The 25,201-nt window shown below is 37.6% G+C and overlaps 2 pseudogenes; both read left to right on the top strand.

The window, feature by feature from the left end:
• Window positions 1-4,450: 4,450 nt before the first annotated feature.
• On the top strand, window positions 4,451-6,885 carry LOC120193599 (annotated as a pseudogene).
• A 1,959-nt stretch (window positions 6,886-8,844) lies between these two features.
• On the top strand, window positions 8,845-24,888 carry LOC120193598 (annotated as a pseudogene).
• Window positions 24,889-25,201: the final 313 nt, after the last annotated feature.

The following is a 25,201-nucleotide window of genomic DNA, read 5'->3' as shown; positions in this document are numbered from 1 at the left end:
GCGAAAATTGTCAGAAACGATCCAAAAGAAGCCAGATTCGAGTGGGAGCGATGGCTTTGAGAAACAAAGTTGATGAGCTCAAGAGGGAGCTGTTCATATGCAAGGGAGAAATGAGTGAATGGGGTGCGCTCAAGACCTTCTTGGAAGGACTTAGACTAGGGGCGATGCTCAGGGGAGAGCAAAGTGATGCCCAGAGACTTTCGTAGGCCATAGCTGTAACAGGAAAGCTGATTGAGCTTGCAGGTGATAAGCCAAGTAGCGATGTGTCGTCGAGGCCCATGCCAAGAGATAGTGGCAACAGTGGTGGAGACCGGAAGAAGGTGTAGCAGGGAGATGGTAGAGAAAGCTCTTCGAATGGCTAAGGAGAGCCATCGACTATTCGTAGCCAAGGAATGCCATCGGGAAAGAATGACAAGGCTAAGTCCGGGGCGAAGAAGAAGGTGAGCAAGGAAAAACTTAAGTGCTACTTCTGTGATGGTCCTCATTTGATTAGAGGATGTCCCGAGAAGCGTCGCCTTACAACCATCATAAAGAGGATGAGAGAGAGGGAGAAGAAGAAGGGAGAAGTAGCAGGAATTGGTGTGGTTGCAAGTGTTAAATCTACCAAGCCAAGGAAAATACTTGGTCCGATTGATAGGATCAATGCGGCCAAGCAAGGATCGAGACGAGGCAAGACTATTGGTGTTGAGACAGCCGAACCCAAAAGAAAGCCCGATATGTGCAAGTGTCCAAGCAATCAACTAGGAGTAAGACTTGGTGAGGCTACATATTCCAAAGTAGTCGAATCAAGGGGCAGACATGGTGCGACTACAAGTTCTCAAGTAGTCAGCCCAGGACCAAAACGTGACAAGACTGCAGGTGTCAAAGCAGTCGAGCACAAGAAGGGACCCATTGCGATAGCAAGAGATAAAGTCGTCAAGCCGATGGTGCAAAGTGAGCAAGTCCGCTCACAGTATGCCAGGATGGAGGCATGGTCCAAGTTGAGGCGTCTCAGGCATAAAGGGACACTTAAGGAGTATATGAGTCGATTCAGAAAACTCATGCTCAAAGTTCCAAGTTTGACTGAAGAAGATGGATTCTTCACATCCATGTTCGGATTGAAGCCATGGGCGAAGAGAGTGTTGGACCAAAGGGAAGTCAAGGAATTGTCTAAAGCCTTAAAAACCGATGAGTCCATCAAAAAATTTGGAGTCAAGAAGAACAAGACTTCCAAAGCAAAGCCGAAAGTCGAGGATATCGACAAGAGATTCCGTGATGAAGGCAAGTCAGAGGATAAGAAATATTGTTCCTCGAGTGGCAGAGAAATTCCACTCAATGATGAACCAGATGGTGAGTCTAGGGAAGATGTGTGCAGTCTTGGCACAAGTTCGAGTATCAAAGATGCTAAGCCGAGGGTAAGAGTCGAGCAAACGATGGGGTGCAGACTTAAGATGCCAAAAGTGTTGCAAAATTACCCAAGGGGAGCCGAGTCATCCAAGGTGATGGATGAGCCCAGGATCGAGTTGTCCAAAGAAGAGGACGAACCCAAGATCGAAGAGACGTTGACAGTTGGCTCAATAAGGTTCATTTCTGCCAAGACGAGTAGAAGTCAAGTGCAGGAGGAGTTGTCCATGTCCAAGGAGTTTGTCGAGCATGTTTGTGTAGAGAACATGGCTTCAGAGACCATCATAAGAGAAGGGTCAAAGCAAGGGCTTGCCGAGGATGTTCAAGTGAGGAACAATCCTTCAAAGACTAGTAGACAAGAGTCGAAGGAAGCTAAGACGTTAAGGGACAAGGCAACCACAGAGAAACTGCCCAATAACAAGTGGGTTTACAGGGCGGTGACTACAGACAAACTGAAGTTGTATTCAGCTTCAGTTGGCATGCTACAGTAACAAGAGCATAAATGTTGTTGCATTGATCAAGGCGTGAAGATAGATTAAAATCAGTTTTCAAGTGGGAGATTGTTAAAAAGTCTAAATTGACAGCTTGTTAAAGTCCAAATTGGCAGCTGCAAAATTGAGCAAATTCAATGATTTCGGTAGATTCGGAGGCCACTTTCGGTGGCAGCAAAAAATTGTCAATTTAAGCTGCGGCTTTTGACAATTTGGTAATGGTTAAATTATACATTTAGTCATTGTATTTTAGGGTATTTTATAAGATTAGTCCTTAAGCTTCAACTATAAATACCCTAACCCATTTAGCTTCAAAAATATCCCAAATCATTTCTTTCTCCAAATACTATAGAGCTTTCTTGTGAGTTGTGAGTGTTTTGTAAACACTTGTAAATTTTTCTCTCTTTAGTAAAAGATCTGCAGCAGTCTGGAGACGTAGGCAAAATTGGCTGAACTCCGTTATCAATTTCGGGTATTATTTTTTCGCTTTTATTTCATATTCTCACTAATCTGGTTATAGGGAAATTACTCGGTTATTTCCCAACAACATATGTGTAATATAGAGGTTGAGAATTTATCTGACGGATGACCAAACTTGTGATGCAATTGATGCACAAGCAAACAACTGGTTGAATTGACTCGAGGAAGAAAAGATCATGGAGCATAGTAAACACCACCAATTTTATTGCTTCGAAAAAGAGGAGTTCTCATGGGTTTATCCTTAATAAGAAAATGACAGTCAAAGAATTTAACAAATACATGATTAGCCTAACATAACTGAGAAATCAACACCAAATTTGCATGTAACTAAGGAACACATAAAACATTTGTGAGAGAAAGAGGCTTAGTAGTCGTGGGAACCATGCATCGACCAATGTGAGATATAAGTAGAGAAATACTATTATACAATTAAATTGTATTATAACCATCATAAGTGGAGAGATCTTGAAGAGTTGCAATAGTCGTGGTGATATGGTGTGACGCACCATGAATGACTTGTTTAGATTCCTGAAGAAGATGTTCGTCGTCAGTTAAGATCTTAGACAACTCAAGCATTATTGTCGGTGTGTTACGCACGTGAAGGGCAACAACTATTGAATGATAGTCATCGTCTAATTGATTAATATAAATCAATAGATCTGTATAAGAATCATACAGTTTGTCCAGGTAAGATTAGAGGCAATATCATGCATGTCTTTCATGTAGTCGGAGATAGATCTGGAACCATGCTGATTGTGAGCTAGCTTGAATTTGAGAGCAAGAATGTGATTAGGAGATGCACGAGCATAACTTGCGATTAGGGTATCCAACACCATTTTAACGGTGACAACGAATGAAATGAGGGCTTGAGCTAGATCATCACAACCGCTAATAATAACACTAAAAAAATTTGATCATGACGATACCATTGTAGATATTCAGATTTAGCAATCTTTGTTGCAACATTGGTAAACTTAGATGGGGAAGGTTGTGATCCATCAATCTAACTGATTAGCCCAAAACCAATAAGAGTGACCTACACATATTGACGCCAAACAGGAAAGATGGTAGACATAAGTTTGATTGGAAAGTTAGTAGGTGCGCTGAGATGCACGGGATCGTTGGTGGTGGAAGATAGAGCGGAAGAAGAAAAAAATGATGATGGAGTAGAGAAATTCTATTAGGCTCTAATTACCATGTAAATGATTTGTATATTTGATGAATGTAACATTTACAAGTAATGAGTATATATAGGATTATAAAGAAACCTAATTATATAAGGTAAAATTGGATTGAATGTAAATAGATTAGATTGAATAATTTAATCTAATCTTTATCTTTGATAGGGCGTTCAAGAGACATACAAATATAAAAATGAATTTCATTCATAAATCTCATAGGAAAATCTCAGTACATTTCCTTAGTCTATATATGTTGTATCTTGCACTAACAATTGGTTATTTCACAGCTAGTGATATTGATAACAAACTCAACGGTTGCTATTGATGCTGGTTACTTGGCAGGATGTCCACCCTGGGTCATGTCTTCGGCTGCACGTGTGTCTGCTGATGCCGGCCTGTCGACTGAGGAGGAAGACGGTCTTAAATAGGTAGGATGAATAATTTGTTTTTTACTTAGAATTTTATAGATTTTCTCCCTCTAAAATTTTAGAAGTTCACCTCCTAAAATTTTGAGAATCTGTTCGTAGAAGGTATAGGTGAGGGACATATGCTAAAACTTGCTCTGATGATGTTTCAGAGTCGATGGTAAGAGACACTTGAAGGCATTAATTTTTTACTCCTTGTAGTTTATGGCCCGTCCTTATTATCATTGGCATTAATGGAGGGTCCATTATAGATTTCCAAAGATCTGATCCCGAGAGGCTTCAAGAAAGCTTTGAAAATAATAATTAAAAATATATATTAATTCAATAATTCATATAAAAGACAAAATATTAGGGGGTGTTTGTGTTTTAGAAATTAGAAATGATAAACAACAAAGGACGCTTTAAGAAATAACCTAACGCATTAACATGATAATGCTATAAATAGACATAAAAAATTTCTCAAATCAGAACTTGAGACAGCTTTACAGCAATGGAAACAAAGGTGCATAGCTTAGTTCCGATTGGTTCTTTACCTGTTGAGAATGTCCAAGCTCTTGCATCCAAGAACCTCAAGAACATTCCATCCAGATACATCAGACCACAGATTGAATTAGATGTAGTTTCTGTTGATGAATCCATGCAGAGATTCCTGTAATTGACATGAGCAATCTAGATGATGATGATGGACAGTAAAAACTTCATTTGGCTTGCAAAGACTGGGGTTTCTTCCAGGTACCTACTCTAAACACATTGCTGAATGAACAGTACTTTTATTGTTTATTTTTACCTAGTTAACTTTTATGGATGGGTGAAACAGCTAATGAATCATGGGGTAGAAGATGAAGTGATTGAGAAAATGAAGATGGACACACAAGAGTTCTTCAACTTGCCTTTGGAGGAGAAGATGACTTATGCATAGATACCTAATCACATCGAAGGCTATGGTCAAGGCTTCGTTGTTTCAGAAGACCAGAAGCTTGATTGGGGCGACATGCTCTTCCTTTTAGGCGTGCCTGTGTATAGGGGTGCTTATCGAGCGAGTCGATCGTAAGTTGGACAGTGTTCGACTCGTGCTCGTTAAAAAAATTTGTTGCTCGACTCAACTCGTTGCTCGTTAAGCTCATTAATTTTTTGCTCAACTCGTGCTTGTTAAAAAACTTGTTGCTCGACTCATTGCTCGTTAAGCTAGATGCGCGTTAAGCTCACCGAAAATTTTATCTTATTTTCTTAATTATAAGTAAAATCTATTAATACTATACAGTGTTTAATATAAACATAAATTAATAAATTTAACCAAACATATTATCAAAAGAGTGTAAGAAATAATTTTAAACTCTAAACTCCAAAGTAACAATTTATAAATACATTAAAAATAATAAATATGGTTTGTTTTTTGAGTATAGTAAAATACTAATTAATAAATTTTTTATTGTTTATTAGAAAATTAATATATTAGTAATTTATCATATTTTCTATTATCTATTAGTAAATTAATATTTTTTGAATGAAATAATTTTTTAAGATAACTACTGAAAAAATTATATAAAAAAATTAACGAGCTACTCGCGAACTTATCGAGTCGAGTTGGATTTTGCTTGAATCAACTCGTTAAGGTCTCGAGTCGAGTCATCCCGAGTCGAGTTTTTATCGAACTTTGACCGAGTCGAATTTTTATCGAGCTTTGACCGAGTCAAGTTTGAGTTATTCACGAGCTACTCAACTCATTAATCACCCCTACCTGTGTCCATAAGAAGCATGAGATTCTGGCCGACCAATCCCCCTTCATTCAGGTAATGATCCTTCAACTTCATCACTATAATACGGTATATACCATGAATTGTCTGATAAACTTGTGCTGTTTTCAGATCAACCTTCGATAAGTACTTGATGGAGTTAAATAAGGTTAAGATTCATGTTATTAAGCTGATTGCCAAGAACCTTGGAACTGATCCTGAGACGCCTTTAAGCTCTTTTGAGGACGGAGAATGAATTATTATCCACCATGTGCGGAGGCAAACAAGGTCTACGGTGTAGCACCACACTCAGACGCCACAGGCTTAACACTGTTTCTTCAAGTGAATGAAGGATTACAAATCAAGCGAAACGAGAAATGGGTGCCTGTTAAACCCGTCCCAGTCGCATTGATCATCAATACTGGAGACATGATGGAGGTAATAACAAATACTCCATATTTGAAGTTCATAATGCCAAAAAATATTCCTAATTTTTTTAGCACTTGGGCCTTAATATTTTATTTTAGAATAAAATGACCTATGGTTCGATGAAAATTATTAGTTGATTAAGGGTTAATATTTTGACATATGATTTATATAATGTCATCACTTTTAGTATGTGACAATGTCACATCATCACTATCAACACATGACATGTGTCACGTGACATATGCCATGTTATTCCTTTGAACAAGTGACAATCTCACATTAACGATGTGCGTTGACCGTTAGTCAAAATACTTTGAGAGTTAAAATATCTTTTTATTATTGATACGAGGGTGATTATAAGGCATCATTTGTTCAAAAGACTCAATCATTTAATAATGAATGCTCAAATATCCCTCCAGACATCATGCTCGAACCCGATATTTTTCACGTTATGCCTTTTTGAAGTTACATACACTTTTAGACTTGATGGATTGTATCTGTAATGTGCCTCTAAGCGAAGAGATATTATGTAAATGCAGATTATAAAAGCATAGAACATAGAGTGGTGATTAATCCGGAGAAAGAGCGTCTTTCAATTGCATCGTTTCACAATCCAAATATTGGTACCCCTATTGGTCATTTGCCAGATCTTGTTAAGACGAACAAACCACTGTTTAAGACTGTATCACGTGAGGAATTCCTGAAACTGAAAATGGGCAGCAAACTTGATGGCAAATTTATGGTAAATAAAATGAAGCTCTAGTTCAAAATCTTGGTTAAGTTTACCAGCTCTTGCATAAAATGTCTATCTTTGGTGAAATCTATATTTAAATAGATTCATTGGACTAAGTTTGAATTCTTAGAAACTTAAAGATCTTTTCAAACTTGGTTTAACTGGACAGAGCAATCAAGGGCTAATTACATTGTACTTTCATAAGACAAAATCTATCATAGTGTCAATGCACATACCCTAATCTTCGTCACATGAACCACACAAGTTCATGGAACAATTTCATGTGATGCATTAGTCTTGGGAGATTAACCCTTAAAAATTGAATATCAACGTTTCTTCAATGTACCTACTAAAATTCAATGCATGTACCTTAATAATTCTTTGAATATAAAAGATATATGACTTTGGTCATTGTACTTACTCATATCTCAATTTTATGTGCTTATGAAGATCATAAATTTCAACCTTCTCTCCTTTAGTCATATGATCTGAGAGGTACTTTTCCATATGGTCCTTGTAATTGCTATAATGATCAAACTATACTTATCGAAATAAGTAACTATTATGGATTATGATGGTCTTAATGAGTGTATAACCATATAATGAGTGTTATATGGACATTTTCTTTTCAAAAATCGTAGAGGTTGATAAGTAAATCTCTTTATCTGATTCATAATTAAAAAAAAATTGTCTTTACATCTATTTGATGTATCAGAAAATTATGAATAAAAGCTAAAGCAAACAAAACATGAATTATGGAGATCTTAGTTACATGATGAGAGTGTATCAAAATAATTTAGACCAATTTTTTTCGTAAACTTCTTCTATATACGCATTGATTGTATTTAAGCCTCTATTAGTGTACCTTTGATTACAAATATATGATTTTATCTGATTTCGAATTAGACGTTGTTTCGATCAATCAATGTGACATCATCGATCTAATTCACAACTGAACAAATATATAGGAACTTAATTAATACTTAAAACTACCACTAACATACACTACATCATAGATTATATAGGATTATGCTATATGCGTCTCATATGTCACTTTCGTTTGCAAGTCTCGTATAAGAATTCCATGCTTCTGAGGTGAGACTGTTGTACCAGATCAGATAATCAAAATTTACTACCAACCATATTCGCATCCAAAAGACAAGGAACAAGTTTCAATATTGTGTTATTGTCGCAATGGGCTTTGTACTTATCTGTCTTAGGCTCATAGGATCCTGGCACTTCTCCTTTTAGCAGCCTTAGAGTATGAAGCTGGTTCGATTTCTGAAGGTGGACAAAAAGGTAAGAGGATGTTGGGGCCTGGGGTACTGTATAACTTTGGGTTTAAGTGATTTTGTTCGAGCACAAGTATCAATTGGATGAACTGAGGGGGAAGATGGTCTTAAATAAGAAGGATGAGAGGCATCAAGTGGCAAGGTAGAGGCAGATTGTAGGGGCTGACGATTGTGAGGGCAAAGAACCTGCAGCAACAGGAATTGCTTTGGCTGGAGGGATAGATTGAGGGGATGGCTGGAGGCAGTTACCCTAAAATTTTTAAATTATCATTTATTTTAAATCTTTTTATTTTTTATTTATAATATGTTTTCGTCTCTTAGAATTTTATAAGCTTGCTCCCTAAAATTTAAGAATTTCACCTCTTTAATATAAAATCATACGTCCGTCCCGATTAGGACCACTCTAGATCTGCTTGTAGAAGGTATAGTTGAGGGACATGCTAAAACTTGCTCCCAAGAGACTTGTAGATGATGATTGAGAGTCCATGGCAACCTGTAGAAGAGACACTTGAATGCATTAATAGTTATTCCTTGCTATCATTGGCATTAATGGAGGGTCCATTATAGATTTCCAAAGATCTGATCTCAAGAGGCATTCAAAAGACCCTTTAAGAAATCACCTAACGCATCAACGTGATATTGCTATAAATAGACATCAAAATATTCTCAGATCAGAATTTGAGACAGCTTTACGGAAATGGAAACAAAGGTGCAGAGCTTAGTTCCGATCGGTTATTTACCTGTTGAGAATGTCCAATCTCTTGCATCCAAGAACCTCAAGAACATTCCACCCAGATACATCAGGCCAGAGGTTGAATTCGATGTAGTTTCTGTTGATGAATCCCTGCAGATTCCTGTAATTGACATGAGTAAACTAGATGATGATGTTGATGAACAGAAAAAACTCCATTTGGCTTGCAAATACTGGGGTTTCTTCCAGGTACCTAATCTAAACACATTACTGAATGAACGCTAACTTTTTTTGAAATGGACATAGAGTTCATTTTTATTTGACGGGTGAAACAGTTGATGAATCATGGGGTAGAAGATGAAGTGATTGAGAAAATGAAGATGGATATACAAGAGTTCTTCAACTTGCCATTGGAGGAGAAGATGGCTTATGCACTGATTCCCAATCACATCGAAGGCTATGGTCAATCCTTCGTTGTTTCAGAAGACCAGAAGCTTGATTGGGGCGACATGCTCTTCCTTTCGGGCCTGCCTGTTTCCACAAGAAACATGAGATTCTGGCCGACCAATCCCCCTTCATTCAGGTAATGATCCTTCAACTTCATCAGTGTATACCATGAATTTTCTGATAAACTTGTGCTGTTTTCAGATCAGCCTTCGATAAGTACTTGATTGAATTAAATAAGGTTAAGATTCATCTCATTAAGCTGATTGCCAAGAACCTTGGAACTGATCCTGAGAAGCTTGTAAGCTCTTTTCATCAGGACGGATTACAGGGAGTAAAAAATGAATTATTATCCGCCATGTGTTGAAAATCCACCGAAAGGTGGAATTAATCCACCGAAAAGTGGATTTAAAATCCATCGAAAAACAAAATGTCAAAAAGGGTTGGCTAATTGTTGAAAATTAGCAATGGTATAATTGTATATTTTAGTCATTATAATTTAGGGTATTTACAAATTAGTCCTTAAGCTTCAACTATAAATACCCTAGCTCATTTAGCTTCAAAACCATCCTAAAGCATTTTAGCTTTCTTCCAATACTAGAGAGAATTTAGAAAGTTTCTTGAGAGTTGTTTTCTCCTTTTTATCAAGAGAGAATTATCATTGTTTTCTCCTTGGTAGATCGAGAGAGGTTGTAATTCCTATTTTCTCATAGTGAAATTCTTCTACCGTTGCCCGTGGTTTTTACCCTATATTATTTAGGAGTTTTACACGTAAATTTTGTGTCTTCTTTATCTTCATTTTTATTTTATCAAATTATCAGTTGCGATTTTGCTTTATCCGATAGCCGTCTTCCGCAACAATTGGTATTCGAGCCAGATTAGAGTGTGTAATATCTGCTTATTGTCTTTGTGGTTGCCACCAAAAGGTGGATCCTCCAACATAAGAAAGTAAGAAGTTATTACCCATTCTTTAAAGGTTCCAAAGAACTATTCACGATAGTGAAATGTTGGGAGCTATCCGTAAAAGAAGCTATGGCAATGGAATTTGATATTGAAAAATTCAATGGGAGAAATTTCTCATTGTGGAAATTGAAGATGAAGGCCATCATGAGGAAAGACGGTTGTCTAGTAGCTATCAATGAAAGACTAGTGGATTTCACAGATGACAACAAATGGATCGAAATGGACGGGAATGCTATGGCAAACTTTCATCTAGCATTAGCAGATGAAGTATTGTCAAGCATCGAGGAGAAGAAGATAACTAAGGAGATATGAAATCATCTCACCAAATTGTACGAGGCCACATCGCTGCACAATAAAATTTTCCTTAATAGAAAATTGTACACTCTCTGTATGCCAGAATCTACTTCAGTGACGGAGCACTTAAATACACTGAACACTTTATTTTCTCAGCTTACATCCTTAAGTTGTAAAATAGGAGAACAAGAACGTGCTGAACTTCTACTTCAAAGTCTACCTGATTCGTATGATCAACTCATCATCAACTTGACAAACAATAATTTCACCAGTCTAGTCTTCGATGACGTTGCAGCTGCTGTTCTACAAGAAGAAAATCGGTGCAAAAACAAGGAAGACAGACAAGTAAATCTGCAACAAGCAGAAGCATTGACAACGATGACAACGATGAGAGGGAGATCAACAGAACGTGGCCAAAGCAACAGTCACAAACATGGTAGATCGAAGTCGAGGAGCAAGAAGAATTTAAAGTGCTACAACTGTGGAAAGAAGGGTCACTTGAAGAAGGATTGTTGGAGTCTAAATAAAAACTCCAACCCACAAGGCAATATCGCAAACACTTCAGATGATGGAGATGCTCTATGTTGTGAAGCGTCAATGTAACACCCCCAACCCGTACCCGACCCGGATAGGAGTCAGAGATATTACATTAACTTTTAAAACACGACTCTTAACCAATAATAGCAAAATATTTGAACTTATATTAAGAAAATACAATAATATACATATTGTAATATAAGTTTATCAAAATGTTCAGAGCATACACAACTTAACCCTTTAATTACATGCCAACTGCCATTTACATAACAAAATGACCTACTGATTAAGTTGCTTCTGATCTGGTGGTTGCAGGAGTAATGCTGTCAAGCTGCTTCACCTGTCTCGTCTATTTTCTCGGATCCTACGTGTGAAACACTCACACGCTAAGTCATCGACTTAGTGAGGCAGTAATAATAACAAGGCAATGTAATGAAAATGTCATGATCATATGAGATGAGATGCAAACATGTACTTAATCAATGTAGTATACATCATCAATATCCATACCTGTAAGCGTATGACTGTAACATTCATGAATCTGTATTAATAAGTTTATTGGCCCATGATAGCATATTGAGAACCTAAGGTATCTAAGTAATGTGAGGTTGTACACTATGCTGTCACCACAGCTCGTATAAATGCACCGAAGTGCCGCGTAGAATTGCACCGTAGTGCCATATAATGATGTCCATAAGGACCACATATAATTCCTTAAGAATTATATACATATACAATATCCATACCTGTAAGCGTATGACTGTAACATTCATGAATCTGTATTAATAAGTTTATTGGCCCATGATAGCATATTGAGAACCTAAGGTATCTGAGTAATGTGAGGTTGTGCACTATGCTGTCACCACAGCTCGTATAAATGCACCGAAGTGCCACGTAGAATTACACCGTAGTGCCATATAATGATGTCCATAAGGACCACATATAATTCCTTAAGAATCATATACATATACTAGGGATCAAGTATGTGTCTTTCCAAGACTTCACACATGTTCCACAGAATATATATATATCCCGAAGGACCGCGTAGAATTGCACCGTAGTGCCATATAATGATGTCCATAAGGACCACATAGAATTCCTTAAGAATTATATACATATACTAAGGATCAAGCATGTGTCTTTCAAGACTTCACACATGTTCCAAAGAATATACATATGTCCCGAAGGACCGCGTAGACCCTCTACCCTTGGCATGCCAACTATACCTATAGTTCTCATCTACATAACATGGGCTTTTACATTTCACGTAGTCTATATCGCGTAGACATGTAATTTCTTACCTTTTCACATAGCTCATAACTTTTCCCACATATTCATGTCATATAATGCATTTTATATGAACTCATGTCATGTCTCATAATACAGAATATGCTCATGTACCAAGATATAAAATCTAGACTTATCACAAGTCTAGAATGAAGTATATTTCTATAATCATGCTATGCATATGCACTCACCTATACTTCTTTGCCTTTTCCTCGATCGATCCTACTTGTAGATTGTTCCCGAACTCGTGTAGGCTCGGTATCTACATAAACATAATTTTCAAGATGATCATCAGATGTCTATGTCTTGAAATTAAGCTTTAATAGCTTACTAATTTAAGAAATTAATAGCTTAGTCTTTCTTTCTTTTCTTCTTTTTTTTTCTCATGGGGGAATCGGTTCCCCCCCTGGGGTATCGATTCCCCTCTAGCATTCTGGAAATTCATATTCGTTGAGGGGGTATCGGTTCCCCTTGAATAGGTACCGATTCCCCTAGCCCAAAAATCCTATTTTGAGCTCGAAAATCCTTTCCTTTCAGCTCAAATATACATATTTCACTCCCTTTAATACTCTTAGCTTTCATACACTTACTTAAACTAATTATTATCCATTCAATACCTCTAAAACTAAGAAAACTACTCATCCATATAATTGAAGAATCTTACTCCAATTCCAACTTGTTCTAATTTCAATTCTATTACTTCATACTTCTTAATTAACTTATTGACAAGTCAAAAATCTTATTCAAACATCAAAAACTCATCCATATCAAAATTTCATCTAAAAACTCATTTTCCAAATCTATCTCTAAAACACTTATCTTGTTGTCTTAATGCCATATAAGCTTTCCTTTAGCTTATATAACATCCAAACTTCCATTTCCAATCTTAAAAATCAGAGAAACTACCAAGGTTCAGATTCTTACCTTTACTTGCAAGCTTCACGTTTGGAGAAGGAAGAGAAGAAGATAAGAAAGAAGGAAGAATAAATGAGAGGATTCTGGAAACCTTTGTTTCCTCCACAAGCCCCACGTGGGTTCTAATATAACCCCATAACATTTTTTAATTATAATTTTTCCTTACAAATGACCATTTTGTCCTTACATACATTTCATATTTACTAGCCATTATTTTTTTAACTATATAATTATTCTACTTTAATCACCAATTGTTGAAACTTTGCAAATTAATCACTAACCCGGCATGGAGGATGTTACAAATCTCCCTCCCTTAAGAAACTTCGTCCTCGAATTTTCAATAAGAAAAGAGATGGGGATACTGATTCCTCATATCCTCCTCACGCTCCCATGTTGCTTCTTCTACTTTGTGGTTTCTCCACAACACTTTGACCAAAGGAATAGTCTTGTTCCTCAATTGCTTAACCTCATGAGCTAAAATTTGAATCGGTTCTTCCTCATAAGTCATATCCGGTTGTACCTCGATCTCTTCTGGATTTAGGATATGGGAGAGATCCGATCGATATCTTCGAAGCATTGAAACGTGAAAGACATCATGTATCTTTTCCATCTCAAGTGGTAAAGCTAGCTGATATGCTACAGGTCCTACTCTCTTTACAATCTCATATGGTCCAATAAACCGAGGACTCAATTTTCCTTTTCGACCAAATCTCAACACCTTCTTCCATGGGGACACTTTTAAAAACACTTTATCTCCAACTTGAAATTCAATTTCTTTCCTTTTTAGATCTGCATATGATTTCTGTCTGTCTGCTGCAGCTCTGAGATTACTCTGAATTATCTGGACCTTTTCTTCTACTTCCTGAATCAACTCAGGACCAAGCACTTCTTTATCTTTGAGCTCGTACCAGTTCAAAGGCGTACGACATTTCCTTCCATAAAGAGCTTCATAGGGAGCCATTTTAATACTCGACTGATAGCTATTGTTGTAAGCGAACTCTGCCAGCGGTAAATACTTTTCCCATGATCCTTTAAATTCCATTACGCATGCTCTCAACATATCTTCTAATATCTGAATAGTTCTCTCTGATTTCCCATCAGTCTGAGGATGAAAAGCCGTACTAAAGTTTAAACGAGTTCCCAACGCTTCATACAAAGATTTCCAGAATCTAGAAGTGAATCGAGGGTCTCGATCAGAGACTATGGAAACAGGTACTCCATGCAATCTAATAACTTCTCTAATATACAGCTCTGCATACTTTTCCTTAGAGAAATCCGTTCTAACCGGAAGGAAATGCGCTGACTTAGTTAATCGATCAACAATTACCCAGATTGATTCTCTTTTGTTCGGGGTCAAGGGTAACCCCAAAACAAAATCCATCGTAACATTTTCCCATTTCCATTGAGGAATGAAAAGCGGTTGCAATAATCCTGATGGAACTTGATGCTCGGCTTTGACTTGTTGACATATCAAACACTTAGACACAAATTCGGTGATGCTTCGTTTCATCCCTGACCACCAAAATCGATTCTTCAAATCCATATACATCTTGGTTCCACCCGGGTGCATCGTTAACGGACTGCAATGAGCCTCTGATAAAATTTCTTTCTTCAAGTCGTCATTGTCGGGTATTACAATTCTTCCTTTACAATATAGATTTCCATCTGACTTAATCTCAAAGTTTTTAATCTCTTTGTTCTTTACTTGTTCAATTCTTTTCAAACACATTTCATCTTTACTTTGTAATTCTCATATCCGTTCCAACCATACTGGTTTAAGGGTTAATTCTGCACAAAGACCACCGTCTCCCGTTAAAGATAATCTTGCATCCATAGCTCGTAAAGCTGCAAACGTCTTTCTACTCAGAGCATCTGCTACCACATTAGCCTTTCCGGGATGTTAGTCAATTATCACATCATAATCCTTTAAAAACTCTACCCATTTACGTTGCCTCAAATTCAATTCTTTTTGAGTCATCAGGTACTTCAGGCTCTTATGATCCGTATATAAGTAACAACGCTCCCCATAAAGATAATGACGCCAAATCCTGAGAGCGAATACTACAGCAGCCATTTCTAAATCATGAGTGGGGTAATTCCTTTCATGTGGTTTCAACTGTCTCGATGCATACGCTACCACCTTTCCTTCTTGCATTAATACACACCCCAACCCGTTATGGGATGCGTCACTGTATACTACAAAATTCTTGCCAGATTCCGGTTGAACCAATATCGGAGTTTCCGTCAGAATTCTCTTTAAAGCTTCGAAGCTTTCTTGACATTCAGATGTCCAAACAAATGGTACGTTCTTTCTCATTAGCTTTGTTAGAGGCAGCACAATCATCGAAAAATTCTTAACGAATCTTCGATAGTAACCGGCAAGTCCAAGAAAACTCCGAACTTCAGACACATTCTTAGGAACTTCCCAATCCATTATAGCTTTAACCTTCTGAGGGTCTACTCAATCCCAACTGCCGAGATCACATGCCCCAAGAAAATTACTTCCTTTAACCAGAACTCACATTTGGACAATTTCGCATAGAGATTTTTATTCCTGAGAATTTGCAAAACTAGCCTCAAATGTGTGTTGTGCTCTTCATGGGATTTCGAGTACACCCGTATGTCATCAATAAAGACAACAACAAACTGGTCCAGATAGGGCTGAAAAATCCTGTTCATGAGATCCATGAAAGCAGCAGGTGCATTCGTTACTCCGAATGGCATTACGATGAATTCATAATGACCATATCTCGTTCTGAAAGCTGTCTTCGGAATATCTTTCTCCTGGATCTTCAATTGATGATAACCCGAACGTAGATCGATCTTCCAAAATACCGAAGCTCCTTTTAGTTGATCAAACAAGTCATCAATGCGCGGAAGGGGATACTTGTTCTTGATGGTCACCTTATTAAGCTATCGATAATCAATACAGAGACGCATTGATCCATCATTCTTCTTAACAAATAACACCGGAGCTCCCCAAGGTGACACACTTGGTCGAATAAATCCTTTTTCTAACAATTCTCGCAATTTGATTCTTTAACTCTTGCAATTCCTTCGGAGCCATCCGATAAGGTGCCATTGCAATTGGAGCGGTTCCTGGCATTACTTCAATTTGAAATTCTACCTCTCTATCCGGAGGTAAATCCTGGCAGCTCAACAGGAAAAACATCAGGGAACTCTCGAACTATTGGAATCTCCTCTAACCTTTTCTCTTGAGCTCTTGAATCAATCACATTTGCAAGAAAACCTTGACATCCTTGTAGCAATAATTTCTTGGAAGACATCACTGATATTACATTTGCTAAAGGATTACACATTTCACTGATCACATTAACTTCTATTCCTTCTGGACTCTTCAGGGTTACCTTTTTCAATCTACAGTCGACATTCCCATAATAATGAAACAACCAATCCATTCCCAGAATCACTTCAAACTCGTCAAAGGGTAATTCCATCAGATTAGCAGGGAATTCAATTCCCTGAACCTTTATGGGACACCCCTTACAGACTTTGTCCACCTGAGTACTATGCCCTAACGGATTAGTTACTATCATCACATTACTCGTAGCTTCTATAGGAATCCTCAACTCCTTTACTAACTTACTGGTAATATAAGAATAATTAGAACCCGGATCAATCAGCACCAATACTAATTTATCATACAACTAAAAAGTACCTGCTATAACATCAGGGTCATCACGGTCTTCACTTGTCTTTAGATTGTATACTCGAGCAGTGGATCGAACTTCAGGTTGAGCAAAGAATTCAGACGGGTTCCTTCCTCTGCCTCTTCCTCGTCCTCTTTGTGAGGAAGAACCAACTCTTCCAGATGGTGCAGGCTCACCAACAATCAAAGGGCAATCCCGAATAAAATGTCCGGCATCTCCGCATCGAAAACAAGTCCCAGCAGCCATACGACAAGCCCCATAATGGTTTTTCCCACAGTGCTGACACTGTCTCCCTTGACTCGGAGTAGATCTCCCAGCACCAGATTCCACTGACTGCGTCTGTCTAGGTCTTGCCTGACTTGCTCCCCTAGCAGACGATGCAACTGATTCTGATCTAGTTTGCGATCGAAATCCCGAGTCTCTTCCCCTTTTTTTTGGTACTGAGCTAGAAGAAGTAGTCGTCCTCTTTGATGTCTAAACTCTTGAGTCCCCAAATCATTCATTCTGAGCCCTTTCAAGAGCTTTTGCACGATTGATCACCTCCTGGAACGAGGACAAGTTTAATACTATCAACATTTCTTTAAGTCTAGGGCGCAAGCCCTCCACGAACCATTCGCAAGCATCTTTTTCAGTAGGCACAAGCTCAGCTGCAAACCTGCTCAGCTTATTAAACTCACATTCGTACTCATATACAGAGCGGCTCATCTGCTTCAAATTCATAAACTCCTGCTTCATTTGTCGGATAAACTGATCTCCAAAATATTTGTTTTTAAATTCTTCTAAAAACAAAGACCAAGTCAACTGGTCGGTTGACATCCTCATGGTGACGTTCGTCCACCATATCATCGCCTGACCCCTCAATAAAGACACAGCTCCATCTAATTTCTCCACTTCGGAACAGTGGAGACCATCTAACATGATTTTCAAATCATTCAACCAAAGATCCGCTGACACTGGACCTTCCTCAGCTTCTCCCTTAAATTCGGAAGCTCCTAAACCTCTCAACTCTTTTGCTACATTAATTCTTTGAGTTAGTGGAGCAGAAGGTTGAAGACGCGTCAGAATAGCGTCTAACGTTATGAAGAACGTATCTTGATCTTGCACAGGTACTCATTGAGATGCATGTTCTTCACCTTGCCTGGCCAGGGCAGGTGAATTACTACTTTCAGCATGCCTATCTTCTCCCGCTTCACTTCGGGAGCTATTATGTCCGGACATCTAATAAGAATAAACACATTGTTCTATTAGCAAAACAACATATTCATACTATACCAGATCAGAAGTTCTCACTATTTGTTGGCATGTATTCCATTTAAAGACTCTATAGACTCTGGTTTATGCCTAGAATCGGCTAAACCATAGCTCTGATACCATTAAATGTAACACCCCCAACCCGTACCCGACCCGGATAGGAGTCAGAGATATTACATTAACTTTTAAAACACGACTCTTAACCAATAATAGCAAAATAATTGAACTTATATTAAGAAAATACAATAATATACATATTGTAATATAAGTTTATCAAAATGTTCAGAGCATACACAACTTAACCCTTTAATTACATGCCAACTGCCATTTACATAACAAAATGACCTACTGATTAAGTTGCTTCTGATCTGGTGGTTGCAGGAGTAATGCTGTCAAGCTGCTTCACCTGTCTCGTCTATTTTCTCGGATCCTACGTGTGAAACACTCACACGCTAAGTCATCGACTTAGTGAGGCAGTAATAATAACAAGGCAATGTAATGAAAATGTCATGATCATATGAGATGAGATGCAAACATGTACTTAATCAATGTAGTATACATCATCAATATCCATACCTGTAAGCGTATGACTGTAACATTCATGAATCTGTATTAATAAGTTTATTGGCCCATGATAGCATATTGAGAACCTAAGGTATCTGAGTAATGTGAGGTTGTGCACTATGCTGTCACCACAGCTCGTATAAATGCACCGAAGTGCCGCGTAGAATTGCACCGTAGTGCCATATAATGATGTCCATAAGGACCACATATAATTCCTTAAGAATCATATACATATACTAGGGATCAAGTATGTGTCTTTCCAAGACTTCACACATGTTCCACAGAATATATATATATCCTGAAGGACCGCGTAGAATTGCACCGTAGTGCCATATAATGATGTCCATAAGGACCACATAGAATTCCTTAAGAATTATATACATATACTAAGGATCAAGCATGTGTCTTTCAAGACTTCACACATGTTCCAAAGAATATACATATGTCCCGAAGGACCGCGTAGACCCTCTACCCTTGGCATGCTAACTATACCTATAGTTCTCATCTACATAACATGGGCTTTTACATTTCACGTAGTCTATATCGCGTAGACATGTAATTTCTTACCTTTTCACATAGCTCATAACTTTCCCACATATTCATGTCATATAATGCATTTATATGAACTCATGTCATGTCTCATAATACAGAATATGCTCATGTACCAAGATATAAAATCTAGACTTATCACAAGTCTAGAATGAAGTATATTTTATAATCATGCTATGCATATGCACTCACCTATACTTCTTTGCCTTTTCCTCGATCGATCCTACTTGTAGATTGTTCCCGAACTCGTGTAGGCTCGGTATCTACATAAACATAATTTTCAGATGATCATCAGATGTCTATGTCTTGAAATTAAGCTTAATAGCTTACTAATTAAGAAATTAATAGCTTAGTCTTTCTTTCTTTTCTTCTTTTTTTTCTCATGGGGGAATCGGTTCCGCCCTAGGGTATCGATTCCCCTCTAGCATTCTGGAAATTCATATTCGTTGAGGGGGTATCGGTTCCCCTTGAATGGGTACCGATTCCCCTAGCCCGAAAATCCTATTTTGAGCTCAAAAATCCTTTCCTTTCAGCTCAAATATACATATTTCACTCCCTTTAATACTCTTAGCTTTCATACACTTACTTAAACTAATTATTATCCATTCAATACCTCTAAAACTAAGAAAACTACTCATCCATATAGAATTGAAGAATCTTACTCCAATTCCAACTTGTTCTAATTTCAATTATTACTTCATACTTCTTAATTAACTTATTGACAAGTCAAAAATCTTATTCAAACATCAAAAACTCATCCATATCAAAATTTCATCTAAAAACTCATTTTCCAAATCTATCTCTAAAACACTTATCTGTTGTCTTAATGCCATATAAGCTTTCCTTTAGCTTATATAACATCCAAACTTCCATTTCCAATCTTAAAAATCAGAGAAACTACCAAGTTCAGATTCTTACCTTTACTTGCAAGCTTCACGTTTGGAGAAGGAAGAGAAGAAGATAGAAAGAAGGAAGAAGAAATGAGAGGATTCTGGAAACCTTTGTTTCCTCCACAAGCCCCACGTGGGTTCTAATATAACCCCATAACATTTTTTTAATTATAATTTTTCCTTATAAATGACCATTTTGTCCTTACATACATTTCATATTTACTAACCATTATTTTTTTAACTATATAATTATTCTACTTTAATCACCAATTGTTGAAACTTTGCAAATTAATCACTAACCCGGCATGGAGGATGTTACAGTCAACCACCGTGGAAGGCAAATTTTTTTTACAGATATAGGATCATTGATTCGGGAGCAACATATCACATGACCTCAAGAAGAGAATGGTTCCATCATTATGAACATGTCTCAGGAGAATCTGTGTATAGTTGCAATGATCATGCCTTAGAGATCATTGGCGTGGAAACCATCAAATTAAAGATGTATGATGGAACAATTAAAGTTGTTCAAGATGTGCGGCACGTGAAAGGCCTGAAGAAAAATTTATTATCCTACGGATTGTTGGATAATAATGCAAGCAAGATTGAAACACGGAAAGAATCATGAAGGTGTTCCATGGAGCGTTGTGGTGCTGAAAGGTGAAAAGATAGCTGTAAACTTGTACATGCTGAAGGGAGAGACTTTGGTAGAAGCAGAAGCCTCTGTTGCCTCATGTAGTTCATATTCGACAATGCTATGGCATCAGAAACTTGGACACATATCAGAACAAGGAATGAAAGTCCTTGTGGAGCAAAAGCTACTTCCAGGCTTAAAAAATGTATCACTTACCTTGTGTGAGCATTGCATAACAAGTAAGCAGCACCGGTTGAAATTCAACAAATCAAATTCTAGAGGCAAAAGTGTTCTAGAATTGGTTCACTCTGACGTATGGCAAGCACCAGTTACATCCCTAGGTGGAGCAAAATACTTTGTCTCATTTATTGATGACTACTCCAGGAGATGTTGGGTGTACCCTATCAAGAAGAAGTCAGACGTATTTTCAAATTTCAAAAACTTCAAGGCGCGGTTGGAACTTGATTATGGAAATAAGATCAAGTGTTTCAGAACAGATAATGGAGGATAATACACAAGCGAAGAATTTGATGACTTTTGCAGGAAAGAAAGCATCAAAAGACAGTTAACAGTGGCGAACACTCCTCAACAAAATGGAGTGGCAGAGAGGATGAACAAAACCTTGTTAGAAAGAACAAGAGCAATGTTAAGGGATGCAGGCCTAGAAAAATCATTCTGGGCAGAAGTAGTTAATACCGCTTGTTATTTGGTGAATCGAGCTCCATCAACTGCAATAGAGCTGAAGACACCAATGTAGATGTGGACTGGTAAACCAGCTGATTATTCAAGCCTCCATATATTTGGAAGTATTGTGTACGTGATGTATAACTCCCAAAAAATCTCAAAGCTGGATCCAAAATCCAGGAAATGCAAATTCTTGGGGTATGCTGATGGAGTCAAGGGGTATCGCTTATGGGATTCCACTGCCCAAAAGTAGTCATCAGTAGGATGTTATCTTTGTAGAAGATAAGCTACAAAGAAAAGAAGATGATGATAGCGCTGAAAAGTCAGAGACTACATAGATACATGTGGAAAAATTGTTTGAACAAGGAGATTCTTCTGAAGCAGAACCAGTACATGATGAACAAGAACCACAAAATTCTAAAGCTCCAACAACTCATCAATCAGATCGTGTGAGAAGACGTCCTAATTGGCACTCAGATTATGTTATAGAAGGTATTATTGCATACTGCCTTTTACAGAGGACGGTGAGCCATCAACATACCCGGAGGCAATAAACAGCTAGCTCACTGTGGATGATGGCGATGCAAGAAGAAATCGAAGCCCTTCATAAAATAATACTGGGACATTGCGCCACTACCACAAGGAAGGAAGCCAATTGGTAACAAAGGGTCTTCAAAATCAAGCGAAATGTGACGATCAAGTGTATAGGTATCGTGCAAGACTGGTGGTCAAAGGATATGCTCAAAAAGAAGGTATTGATTTTAATAAAAAAATTTCTCCTGTGGTTCGACTAACAACAGTTCGAGTAGTCTTGGCAATGTGTGCTACATTAAACTTACATCTAGAGCAGCTAGATGTTAAAACATCTTTTCTTCATGGAAACCTTGAAGAAGAGATTTATATGCTCCAGCCAGAAGGTTTGAAGAAGAATAAAGAAGAACTTGGTTTGCAGGTTGAACAATCTTTGTACGGTCTAAAGCAGGCGCCGAGGTGTTGGTATAAGAGATTTGATTCCTTCATTATGTGTCTTGGATACAACAGACTTAATGCAGACTCTTGTGCTTATTTCAAGAGGTCTGGTGATAACGACTGTTGTTTGTTATATTACTGTTGTATGTGGATGACTGTTGGTTGTAGGACCAACAAAGATCATATTGACGAATTGAAGGCAACTGCTAGGGAATTTGAAATGAAGACTTGGGATCAGCAAACAAGATTCTAGGGATGCAAATTCACCGAGACAGAAGTAATTGAAAGATTTGGCTTTCACAAAAAAATACTTGAAGAAGATCTGTCACGATTTAGCATGCAAGATTGTAAGCCAATTTCTACCCCTCTTCCTATTAACTTCAAATTATCCTCTAGTATGAGTCCTAGCAGTGAAGAAGAGAGGATGGAGATGTCTCGAGTACTGTATGCATCAGCAGTGGGAAGTTTAATGTTCGCTATGATATGCACAAGACCAGACATTGCACAAGCAGTGGGAGTGGTTAGTCGGTACATGGCGAATCCAGGCAAAGAGCATTGGAATACAGTAAAGAGGATCCTGAAATACATCAAAGGGACCTCAAATGTTGCATTATGTTACGGAGGTTCAAACTTACTAATCAATGGGTATGTAGATTCTGACTATGCAGGGGATTTGGATAAAAGCAAATCTACAATAGGATATGTGTTCAAAGTTGCTGATGGAGCTGTAAGTTGGGTTTCTAAGTTGCAGTCAGTTGTGGCTACATCCACAACAGAGGTAGAATATGTAGCAGCTACACAAGCTAGTAAAGAAGCAATTTGGTTGAAGATGCTATTGGAGAGCTTGGGCACAATCAAGAGTTGTCTCTCTGTTTTGTGACAGTCAAAGCGCCTTGCATCTAGCAAGGAATCCAACATTTCATTCAAGGACAAAGCACATACGAGTTCAATACCATTTCATTCGTGAAAAGGTGGAAGAAGGAACGGTAGATATGCAGAAGATCCATATCAAAGACAACATAGCAGATTTCATGACGAAGGCGATCAATGCCGATAAATTTACTTGGTGTCGATCCTCTTGTGGCCTTTCAGAGACGTAAGCAACATGAAGGTACAAGGTAGAAAGAATGATGTGAAGATATGATTGTTCCAATCAAATCTTCAAGTGGGAGATTGTTGAAAATCCATCGAAAAACAAAATGTCAAAAAGGGTTGGCTAATTGTTGAAAATTAGCAATGGTATAATTGTATATTTTAGTCATTGTAATTTAGGGTATTTACAAATTAGTCCTTAAGCTTCAACTATAAATACCCTAGCTCATTTAGCTTCAAAACCATCCCAAAGCATTCTAGCTTTCTTCCAATACTAGAGAGAATTTAGAAAGTTTCTTGATAGTTGTTTCCTCCTTTTTATCAAGAGAGAATTATCATTGTTTTCTCCTTGGTAGACCGAGAGAGGTTGTAATTCCTATTTTCTCATAGTGAAATTCTTCTATCGTTGACCGTGGTTTTTACCCTATATTATTTAGGGGTTTTCCACGTAAATTTTGTGTCTTCTTTATCTTCATTTTTATTTTCTCAAATTATCAGTTGCAATTTTTCTCTATCCGATAGTCGTCTTCCGCAACACCATGTGCCGAGGCAAGCAAGGTATACGGTGTAGCACCACACTCTAATGCCACAGGCTTAACACTCTTGCTTCAAATCAACGAAGTTGAAGGATTACAAATAAAGCGAAACGATAAATGGGTGCCTGTTAAACCCATCCCCGGCGCATTCATCATCAATATCGGAGACATGATGGAGGTAATATAACAACTATTCCAAGCCTAAAAAATATCTATAACATTCTACTAAATAGTTATTTTGGTTCCTATTTCTTTTAAAACACTTTGACGCTCGAAGTTTTATTTTGGAGCAAAATGACTTGTGGTTAGATCAAAATCATTAACGGTTAACGCTTGTCACTGACGTGAGATTACCACGTTTTCCCCCTCCGACATGTCATCAATTTCTACCTAGATATGTGTCACATTATCACTTTCAACACATGTAATCAAACATTAAGAATGAATTTAACCTTATGCCTATTTGAAGCTACATAGACTTTTAGACATGACGGATTGCATATGTAACGTGGAATGCAGATTATGAGCAATGGGGAATATAAAAGCATAGAACATAGAGTGGTGGTTAATCCGGAGAAAGAGCGTCTGTCAATTGCATCATTTCACAATCCAAATGTTGGTACCCAGTTGGCCCTTTGCCAGATCTTGTTAAGACGAACAAGCCACTGTTTAAGACTGTACCACTTGAGGAGTTCATGAGACTGAAGCTGGGCAGCAAACTTGATGGGAAATTATGATAAATAAAATGAAGCTCTAGTTCAGAATCTTGGTTAAGTCATCAGCTCGGAATAAAATGTCTATCTTTCGTGAAATCTATATTTAAATAGATTCATGGAATTAGAGTTGTTAAAATTAAGAATTTTTAACTAATTTTACAACCAATAAAGCTAATAATTCTAACTTAGGTTAACCGGAAAGAGGGATCAAGGACTCTTTACATAATATTTAATAATTCTTGATTATGAGAGATATCACTTGGTCATTATACTTACATATTCAAATCTCAATTTCATGTGGTTAAAGATTGCAAATTCTAATATTCTTCCACTAAGTCAAATGATCTCATAAGTCCTTAACAAAATT

Source organism: Hibiscus syriacus, unplaced genomic scaffold (genome assembly GCF_006381635.1).
Source record: "Hibiscus syriacus cultivar Baekdansim isolate YM2019G1 unplaced genomic scaffold, ASM638163v2 tig00116996_pilon, whole genome shotgun sequence".
Lineage (NCBI taxonomy): Eukaryota > Viridiplantae > Streptophyta > Magnoliopsida > Malvales > Malvaceae > Hibiscus > Hibiscus syriacus.
The sequence above is the reverse complement of the archived record's forward strand: the minus strand, read 5'-3'. Positions and strand labels throughout refer to the sequence as shown.